Source organism: Ostrea edulis, chromosome 8 (genome assembly GCF_947568905.1).
Source record: "Ostrea edulis chromosome 8, xbOstEdul1.1, whole genome shotgun sequence".
In the NCBI taxonomy this organism is placed as follows: Eukaryota; Metazoa; Mollusca; class Bivalvia; order Ostreida; family Ostreidae; genus Ostrea; species Ostrea edulis.
In genome coordinates this window covers 25,968,415-25,979,283 of record NC_079171.1, presented here as the reverse complement: position 1 = coordinate 25,979,283, position 10,869 = coordinate 25,968,415, and the positions used below count along the sequence as shown (strand labels likewise).

Sequence of the window (10,869 nt, the reverse complement as noted above, 5' to 3'; positions counted from 1 at the left end):
AAACATGGAAGAGTCAGATCATCATTATCGTCTCTTTTAACACTGTATGAGGTTGGATCTGACTTTTAACACTGTATGAGGTTGGATCTGATCATCATTATAGTCTCTTTCAACGATGTTCAAGGTTGGGTCTAATCAGCATTGCTGTCCTTTTTAATGCTGTATACGGAAGGTTTGATCTGTCTTTTAACGCTGTTTAATGTTGGGTCTGATCGCCATTGTTGTTTCTTTTAACGCTGTATGAGGTCGGGTCAGACACAGCCATCATCAACTGGCGATTAACAATAAAAGGCTGGATTATTTATTTTAAGAAAATTAAAAGATATATACATAAATACCATTTTCATCTAAAGAAATAATGTCTTCTAGAGTGTACCATAAATAAGTAAAATCAGGGAAATTATCTGTGAGTTTCAGTCTTCACGAAAACATTTAAAACTTGCTGGCCAGTCGGATCAGTGAACTGTCTGAATTTACTGGCCTTAATTTTCATATGTTTACCACAATACATTATGGAATGCATTGTAAAATCGTACAATTAATTTACTGAAACTATGGTTATTACTGGTATTCATATCCACCCTAAGACATCCTTTCTGTCGATTCCAGAAAAACAACACCATACACGGTATTTTCTCTCTTCACCTGCAAACAACAATACTACAACTTCATGTATTTTTCACAAACATGGAATCAGGCCGAGTACACTTTAGGTAGTAGCCTTCTCTACCAACATCAAAGTAGCCTACTCTACTAACATCAAATGTAAATGATTAATTCTATAAACTATACAGATTGCATAAAATTAGAGATAACTGCATGTACTTGACGAAGTTCATTTTAATTGGACAATGCAATAAAACAGCAATTACCGGTGTGCTGTGCGATACAGAATGTGGTCATTATTGTTGTTTCAACAAGTATTCACATGATCAACGTACAAGTTATCTTAACAAGTATAGCTATCGTTCTTTACAAAATAAACAAACCACGATGTCCAAACACTTTATGTGCTATTTTTTATCTATTTTTATTTTGATGGTAAATTTAAGCAAATTTAGAATATCGAAATCCAACATTATATTTAATGTGACTTACAAAAAGAGTGCAAGCCCATCGGACTTTCTGATCTTTAATTTTTACTGACCCGACCTTAAAATTCACTGGCCTCGGTCTTCGGACCACTGAGTTTTCGTGAAGACTGGAGTTTATCAAGACGTTTTTGGTCAGGAAGAGGTAAATCATCATAGTTACGATAAACAATAAAAATATATATCTCATAGATCCAGTTTAACCTACTTACAAAGGAAGAGTGAAGGGCGTCTTCTTTGTTTGCATACACGGTGGTATGATATAAATGAAGTGTTTTTATTCTGTGATTTATACGGTATCGAGGAGGGTCTTGGGTAGTTGCCATCATTAGGTATTTTTGGACTAACTGAAAGGCAGGGTAAGGCAACTGGCGGGTAACTGAAAGACAGGGTAAGGTAACTGAAAGGCAGGGTAAGGTAACTAGCGGGTAACTGAAAGGCAGGGTAAGGTAACTGGCGGGTAACTGAAAGGCAGGGTAAGGTAACTGGCGGAAATCAATGTCGTTGGATGATGGTTGTTGCATTGGAGTTTAGTATTCCTTTGGTTTTGTATTTGTGTGTTTAACCGAGACGTGAACTCTAGAATTGTCTATAACAGGCCGCTGTTAATGTGTATGAACACTGGTCGGTACAGTTGAGGTCGATGGCTGTGATTTTGACACACTGGCACTTCCTGATTCTGGAAGGCGTTGTTCTTGCATGGATGGCTGACTAAAAACAGGAAGACTTCGTCAGAACTTAGCGAAGGAATTCTTTATTTTAACACACACATTTAATAGATACAATTTTATATTTACAAATAAAGTGAAGCTTAAACATCAACGAATAAATAATTAATAAAACAATCCATTATCTTAGCAAATTTACCAAGTTAATCTTGTAAACTACAAAATCACGCATTTCTTCTTACCTAAACACATAAAGGTAATACAATTATATTATTTACATTTAGAAAATGTATAATTTCATTTACACTGAAATATTCATTATGATATATGGCACAGAGCGTGATATGGATATACACGATAAGTACCTGTGAACCTCAGGATCTTAGTGTTTTCAGGCTGAACAGAGTAGCTCTATCTCGTCCAACCTGTACAAATGAAAGGAAAGAGACGAAAGTTCTGTATCAGGTACTCTTTTTAAAAAAAGAAACATTTCATCATTATAATTATCGATTACAATCCATATTACACAATATACAATTAAAATTACAAACATGTGTAATATACAATTAAAATTACAAACATGTGTAATATACAATTAAAATTACAAACATAATTATAAAAGTTCATACAAAAAGTAACAAGTGTTCCACGGTGTGTGTTATTTGCGAATACACATAGCTGCTAAGAACTTTGTTCTGGCCACGGGCGCCATGCGGGAGATGTGAAAATGTGCCGCAGGCCAAATATGTCCATATTTTCCCTCCTCATACTAATATTGTTTTTGAGCGTTTTGAGCCAATTCCAACGATACCAAACACTATATATTATGTTTTTGAGAAAACCTGGTTTTGATTTTTTTCTTTTAGTCTTCTCTCTTCATTAAAATATTCTTAAATTCTATGTTTAAACAAGAGGTACTGTGAGTAATGCTCACTAGGAATACCCCCCCCCAATCTCCCAAAGGGTGTTGGTAATAGGTATAAACTACCTGTTTTCTGAGTGTAAAAATCAAATGGCATGACAAACCGAACCATATTGCTACTTCGATGTCCAGTGCGCGTGACCGTTGACCTTTTGACCCCAGAATCGATAGGGAATATCTTCATCCCATGGGTAGTCCATATGTATGATATGGTGACTGTAGGTGGAAAGGATAACGCTTTAGAGCCCGGAAACCATATTGCTACTTCGATGTCCAGTACGCGTGACCTTTGACCTTTTGACCCCAAAATCGATAGGGAACATCTTCATTCCATGGGTAGTCCATATATATGATATGGTGACGGTAGGTGGAAAGGATAATGCTTTAGAGCCCGGAAACCATTGCGTCTACAGACGGACGGACAGACAGACGGACAACCCGATTCCAGTATACCCCCCCCCCCCCCCCCCCACAACTTGTTGCGGGGGGTATAATAATGCGTACTTGCAGGCAATTCCTGTTTTGAATGCGAATTAGTATATTCAGTAAATGAAAAGCATACATGTACAACATGTAATAGGGATATTTAATAGTTACCGATGTGCTCTCTCTCTCTCTCTCGCATTTGTATGCGTTGTTTAACATAATTACTTTCATCATATTGTGTTAATATGCATCCTGACAAATATAACTTGATCCAATATAGAAATTAGAGCATTGTCGATGATTAACAAATTGGAATTAATTTATTACTTAATTAATAAAAGCAAAATACAAACCATCGAATGATTTATTTTTAAAATCCCGAGTTAATTACACATGAAGGAGACTTATGTTCAATGTACTTTGATAGAGGTTTTCATGGGGAAAAATTCATCGGGAGTGTCTGGATAATGCATTGATTAACACTTGTGTAGTCCAGGTTTTATTGCTTCAATGGAATACAGTTTTTTTTTTAGCAAGTCTGAGTCCTTTGTCGCCCCTGACTATAGACTTCACTGCAGACTGCCATACCCCATCCCGAATGATCCATGAGCGTATTTTACTATCTTCTCTGCCTCGAAAAGAAACCTATAAAACAACAATAAACTTAATATTGCACATTTACCAGATAATCTCTACAAAGTACCAGCATCCGATTTGAATATATGCACTTACATGTATCAACACATACAGTAAAAAGATGTGTTTGTGAAACACTGATGCAAAGTTATTCTGGTACACCTAAAGCAGAAAATGTGAAATCTTTATCAGCATTAATGCAAATAATAATGCATATAATGATGCCTGGTTTCTATAATCACAGGTATGCTGACTAGAATGTGAAACAAGAAGCCCACAGGTCACCTAGGTACCATAGCCTATACATGTCAGGTGAAATACTAGTCACCTAGGTACCATAGCCTATACATAGACATGCCAGGTGAAATACTAGTCACCTAGGTACCATAGCCTATACATAGACATGCCAAGTGAAATACTTGCATTTGTCTCATTTTGGAGTCTTTTGTGCACAGCTTTATGATCTTTTTAATTATACATACAATTCCCTTTCAATTACAATAGAAGGAAAGATGAAGAAGTATGAAGCATTCAAATAAGCCTTAATTATTAAATACCCCCTCTCCAATGAATTTTATCGGTAATCAGTTTTATAATTATCTTCCAAAAAGATTTTACAAAGAGATCTTCATGAACATCATAAACAAGCATTTAGTTTTTCTTCAGGCTGCAAACCAATCATATGCTTCTTCTCGAGCCCAACTTTTAAATCGCGACTGATGCCAAGGGTTAGTGCGAGGTAACGAATCGATAACCCTTGACTTGTGAAGATGGGTAGGGGAGCACATTTTATTTTATTATTTTCTTAATGAAAGTACGGAGTTTTCTAAAGGTTTGTTTAAAAGTAAAGATAATTTTAATTTTTATTTGTTTAGGTGATAAAAATTTGATTCTTTGCTCACATTGCATCACAGTTGAGTACATAATGAAATTCATCTCCAATGTGAACTTGTTTATAACAGACCTTAATGAACTATTCCTAATTACAATGAAAACCTTACGTTAAAAATAAACCACTGCTTATGGTACACATTTCTATGAGCTGCTATGTATCAAATTGAAGTTACTGGCATGCGATTGTCGTTGTTCATGACCCTTTTATTTTGTGAAATTGTGCTGCACGTGTCGTGAAACAATGTACCGACGAATGGTGGGAATAACGCAGTTGTTTATATACAGGATATCGAGAATTTGGGAGTTTCGTAAAAAGGTGTGAACGTCTGCAGGGAAGTCTACCTACGGATATGTACCCAAAACACCAACGTACATTGAACAACAATTACAAGAATCGAATGATTTATAGCTATTTTCTAAATAATTAATGGGGACATGCATGCTGGCCAAGCGAAAAGATTTTTTGGGTGATTCATTTCGGAAATTACTTCTTTGTTTTATCACACGAAGGTACATGGTGGCACCGACGGAGGTACAGGTGACGTCCACGGAGATGCGCGGTGGCATCCACGGAGATCCTCCGTGGACTTCAATGTCTAGCTCGCGCGGAAGAAATAGGACTTCAAAGGTGCCGACAATTTTAAAGGTCCACCGTGTTTGGGACAAATCTGTTCCACCGCATAAAACTCATGTCGTGTACTGTATTAGTCAATCAGTTAAAATTTTTCCTTTAGATTGGATGTTAAAGATTGATTAACGTTTGGTTAGTCTCTCCATTCATGCGATCATTAATGAAGAACTCATCAATGAGTATACAAGATTTGTGACCGTCATGCAAGCATATTTAAGTGATTTTAAGGGACCATCGAAATAACATGGTGTTTGTCTGCGACATTTCCGGTAATACATTTATCTATAAATCAAATTTGACCAAACAGATTCGAAACACTATTCTCCACACATCATTCTCTCTTCTACTCTGAACCTCCGAAAAATGGTAATACTTGATCCCGCCTCCAATCCCACCACATACTCCATGCCAATGTTGATTGAATGGGTTCTCTCGCGTCTGTGCCGGCGCCAACGACCACAACAAGCACGGATTCTGTAGACTCCAAAATTATAACTTTTAATCTGTCTTATTGAAAATGTAACCATGTATCTTTCTTTATATTTGTGCACGTGAAAATGAATGAAAGTGAACGATATGAAAAACATTTGACAGAAACCAAGAGGGGACTGGCTGTGTCGTTTGAACTGAAGGATCGACAATGGGAGGCTTTGTAAGCCCTTTACAATGGCAAATATGTCATATATGTCCTACTAACAGGATACGGGAAAAGCATCATTTTTCAATTGCAACCCTCAGAAGTTTGGGATGGACAGGCTCCCTGTGGTCCTGATTGTCGCTCCTCTTAATTCTATAATGCAGGATCAAGTACTGAAATTAAGGAGGGGGGGGGGGGGCTAATGGTATGTTTTCTTGATATTGAAGAGACTGGGGCCAGTACTTGCCCTATTGGTATCCACAGGTGATTATTAGTCAAATTAAAAATGTCTCCATGCAAATAGCTTTCATTAAGTATAACTACATAAATACCCATCTGGTTCCAATCAATAAGCTGCAAAATAAATGCAATACAATGGTTGACATTTCTCTCTCTCTCTCTAATGATTGTTCCCACTAAATATTTATTGTCACAGTGATGTAGCCCTCATTTGCGCAGCAAATCACAAAAAATGGGGGGGGGGGGGGGTTCTAATAAAGCATCTGCACTTTAATCACCTATGAAAGTTTTGTCAATGTCGTATCTAGAGAGATGAAGCAAACTTGTAAATGCGTTTACTGACAGATAAATCTTTCTAAAAAAAGTTCAAACATCAGATTTTCAAGATGCAAATATTTAATGGTACCAGTGTATTTTTCTCCACTATAGTATTTCAAATGACGCTGTACATTTGGGTGAAATAATCGTATTGCAGCATTGACATTCTGTTTATCATTCACTTTTATATCTGTTTTCCAAAGTCCAAGTGTATGCTTGTAATTTGGCAATTCCTGCATATACATTTGGAAAAATATACAAGTTAAATGTTATTGTTTCTTTATATATCATATTTTCCTTCAAATCAGTGATCTACTGATATCAGATAGATGCCATGGAGATATGCAGTCATGAACTGGAAAGAGAGGCATGTTTTCTATTCCAGGTTGATGTAAAATGCAGTCTGATTAAAATCAGACCCCATACTCATTATCATATCGTTGGGGTCTGACAGGGATCGTATAAAGGTCAACTTCTGGTGACCTCTTCACTATCCAAGACGCTGGAAGTCCAGGAACGTTAACTCAGTTTGTTTGTCTTTTTTCGGAACGCTTCGTCGTTCATCATAACCTCGCACATCAGAACCGACGGTAACAGAATAACAATGGCCGCGGTCAAACGGAAACGTGGAAATAGTGGGGAGAGTGACTCGTGATGTTCTTACAGAATTCTGGAATACATTCTACGAACAAAACACTCTTGGAACTAAAGTGAAACGAGGAGTGGAAAGCAATTGCAAAAGTGGTCATTTTCGGCTTGAGAAGTCAATGATACTTCCCCGTTCTGCTTTGCAAACCATCCATACAACACTGTCTTTTCCGACATAAAGATGACTTGATTAACAGAACACGATACCAAAACACTTTAAGCAGCAGTGACGGATTCTGCAAAATATGACGAAGAGGATATATTTGAAATTCGTTCGAATCACGAACCAAATGGATCCAATAACGCCCGATTCCTGACAGAAATAACGAGTCCCCCTTACCACAGTGTAGTCTGAGGAAAAGTAACGAACATTCCAACAGTAAACATAAAATATGACTGACAATTTAGAAATTTGACTTTTTTCTATATAACTGTCAACAAGACAACCTGGATATCCCGGGTGCTTCAGACATACTTTAGGTAGTAAATGTGCACATGTTTGCCTTTGGTTATTTATGTGCGGTTCATCTGAACATAAATGGAGTGGATTAATACAAAGACTGTTATGACATGTGTGACACATGTTTATGACACATGTTTGTTATGTGGAATGTGTAGTGTATCTGTATGTACATCAGCCTATGTGGCAATACAACTTTATATGTACCTTCTGGAAATGTTTTAACACTGTCATAGATAACCAACCCCCCCCCCCCCCCCCCCCCCCCCCCCCCCCCATCACGTCTGTTTATAGCTAAGTTAACATCAAATTGGTGTTTTGCACATGATCTACTAAAACGAATTTAATCGGAAAGGTTCTTATTCCAATACATGTATATACAAAAGATTACTCAAAGTGAAATTACGTCAATACTTACCGACGCCATTGTTTTCTCTGTAATCACGTGTTTAAAAGGCGCGCGCAATGCATACATTATGCAAATAGGTTAACCGAAGATTTCCGAGAGTTAAATATTGGTCAGAAATGAAAAACTTATTGTGACCAATTTCTGTCTTTCGGGATGAAATAAATTACTTAACGCTACATAAATCGTTATATAACGCCATTATAGATACTCTAACTATGTTACTTTGGAAAGAAACAAAAATTGATTACGAGTACGTATGTACCTTTAATTTATTTTATTTCATTACAGTCCGTGAAGCTAAAGAATTGGCTGTAGGCGCTGCGCACCATACTTAAATGTATGGGAGTGCGGTGCTCACGTACTCCAGTGAGGAGGAACCAGGGGGATGCGGAGAGCCATCCCATGGAGGAGAGACAGGAGTCCCCCGTCCAGACGTTCCGCAGGTCTGGTCAATCTGGATACTCGGGGACGATCCCGTCCCACCAGATCGGCGCCCTCTCCGCCGAAGGCGGGATTGAAGGTAAATATTTAACTTCTAATAAAATACATTTAAAATTATATTCTTATTTTCGTAATAAATTATCGTATTACGTATGATGCTTTATATTTTCATCCATTCATTTCTTCAGATCACGAAGGCGGAGGTACATGGGTATAACACTCGTTTTAAGGTTCGCAAATAGGTAAGTGATATATAATCTGCTAACTACTTGTCACGATCTCCATACTTCTTTTCATCTGATCATTTCTCAAGACAGTGAAATTCAGTACATCTGCGTTATACTTGATAAGAAGAAATTACATTGCGAGTGTATATTTAAAATTGTCATCCGTTAATTTACGATAAAGTGTCTATCATCAGATTGAACGAATATACTTTCAGATTTTCATATTGATGGGTGCGTGCACATTCCGTTTTGTTCTAACCATAGTCGTTATTGGAGTACTAAAACACGGTGTATATTTCTTTCAGATCGAGCGGGGAATGGCATGTAACGATAACTAATAAAACCGATAACAAAACGTGAAATGGATCTTGAGTAGATTCGTTAACACGTAGAGTAAATTTAACACATGGCGAAACCTCAGGTGAACTACGTTGTATACAATGGAAAGGAATTTGCAACGTCAGGTCGGATGATTTGATATGACACGTAGGATGGATTTCAGTCGTAAATGTGTTTGTTCGCTGATAAGGTTGAGTGATTTGAAGTGACTTTCATAGTATAGTCCACATGAAAGAATGATCATTACGCTTGCAGCAAAAAGTCATATACCTTAATCACGGATATGTTCACCCCCTCATCCATTAGTATTCCCCTTTTGATCACTTGTCCCCATTGTTTACCCCACCCTTTGATCTATTGTTCATTGATCCATCATTGTATTGTCTCCTCAGATCTCATGTTTACCCCTCACTCTTTGATATATTGTTCACCCCCATCTGTTCCTGGTATTATTCATTCCCCCCATCCTTTCGTATTCCCCTTTTGATCAATTGTCCCCTTTGTTTACCCCCTCCAACCGTTGATTCTTTGATCTATCTCCACCTTTTGATCTATTGTTTAAAGTAGGTCATCTTGTCATCTGATAACAATAGACAGCCCCAAAAAATAGCCGCCAAAGTCAGTGATTTTATTGTTTACCCCCCATCGATAGACATGTATACTACTGATATCGGGGTAAATGCTTTTGGATTTAAGTGTTTATCTAGTATAAAAAAGTTATAATTTTAGTACATGTTTTCATTTATTACGGTATCACATATTCCTTTTAGTTTTTGTTAAGTTTGATTTGATAATAAGACTGTGTGTTATGGCTTATGGATAGATAACTCTGGTAGTAAATAGCAGTTTGATTTTTCTTGAGGTTATTTCTCTGTAAATCCTTCTTTTAAATATCGTAGGGATGAAACAAATATGAAGACAAGAAAACGAAAACTGAGTGAAACAGAAGACTTGTATATATTGAATGAAAGGAATTTTCTTCATGAAATAAATTTTAATAGAAAAATTTAAAAACAAATATCCCAAGATTTTAAAAAATCTGATACTAGGTTTTATTTATTTTTCACAATTCAGTTGGGAAATAGTTTTTATTTTTACATTTTTGAAATCCCCTTTTCAGAAGAATAAAAAGAAGATTGTGTAAAGAAGAGGATGACTTTATGTCTTATTTCCAGTAAGTATAATATTAAATTATTGATTTTTTTTTGTTCATACAAAGTTATATATATATATATATATATATATAGTTGATATAAAGTTAATATATATAATTTTTATTTTGTTATTTTTATCATCATTTGATATTTTTTTGACCCAGAATCCCTCGAAGACCCCTTGGACGAACTCCGGAAGGGCAGGTCCCTCAAGGGGCCCACAATAGTTTGGGGTCACCTTCTTAAAAGGGTTATGCCGGCGTAGGGTTTTTAGACCTTTGCCCCAAATCGACCTCATACAGTGGGCCCCATAATATTAACCCCCCACAAAATTTGGGGATGACCACATCAAGTGGGGCTCAGTCAGCAGTCTAAAAAGTCTTGGCCCACTTTTGGGGACCCCTGACCCCAAGAGGGCAAATTTGCCCCACAGGAGCCGAGAACCATCCCTTTGAGACCCCATCCCAAATGGGGGCTCTAGCCCCTTCGACCCCATCGATACACGTCTTCCAGTGAAGGGTGACCCATTTTTAAACTCCGGTCCCAAGGTGGCAAACTGGCCCCAGAACCCTCGAGGGCGACCCTTCTAAAGGCCCCTCCCCATCTTTGATTCTTCTGACCCCGAAAGTTTGGCAGTGACCCATCTTTTAAGAAGGCTGTTATTCCGGTAGCCAAAGTAGACCTTAAATGTAGCCAAAATCGCCCTTAAAAATCCAAAACTTTAGATT

The 10,869-nt window shown here is 37.2% G+C and overlaps 1 long non-coding RNA gene across 1 annotated transcript; it reads left to right on the top strand.

Annotated features, from left to right (window-relative positions):
• The first annotated feature begins 7,846 nt into the window (after positions 1-7,846).
• On the top strand, positions 7,847-9,434 carry LOC125662314 (uncharacterized). Its single transcript, XR_007365312.2, has 3 exons — positions 7,847-8,500; positions 8,610-8,663; positions 8,954-9,434. It is a non-coding gene; the product is annotated as an uncharacterized LOC125662314 (long non-coding RNA).
• The last annotated feature ends 1,435 nt before the right edge of the window (positions 9,435-10,869 follow it).